The sequence below is a fragment of the Olea europaea genome, chromosome 14, assembly GCF_002742605.1.
Source record: "Olea europaea var. sylvestris chromosome 14, O_europaea_v1, whole genome shotgun sequence".
Lineage (NCBI taxonomy): Eukaryota > Viridiplantae > Streptophyta > Magnoliopsida > Lamiales > Oleaceae > Olea > Olea europaea.
Window position 1 is genome coordinate 4,191,704 of NC_036250.1, and position 361 is coordinate 4,192,064.

Below are 361 nucleotides of genomic sequence, written 5' to 3' on the forward strand. Positions count from 1 at the left end.
GGAGAGGTGACCCAGAAAAGCACCTCAATGCTTACAAAACTCACATGAGCCTGAGGGGTGCTACCCCAGCTGTGAAGTGCAGAGCATTCCATTTAACCCTCAGCGGAGCGGCTGAAATCTGGTATAGTAGGCTACCATCTGGGAGCATCCGGAGCTGGCCCGAGTTCAAAACTACTTTCTTAAAGAGGTTCGCAGTGAGCAAGGAAGGAGAGGCCCCCATCCAGCGTCTTCAAGACATGAGACAGGCGCATGGCGAGTCCTTGAAAAGCTTCCTATCCCGCTTCACCGACGAGATGACCTACTGTGTGCAAGTCACCGACAGGGAAGCACTATCTGCATTAAGAGGAGGATTGAACATGAA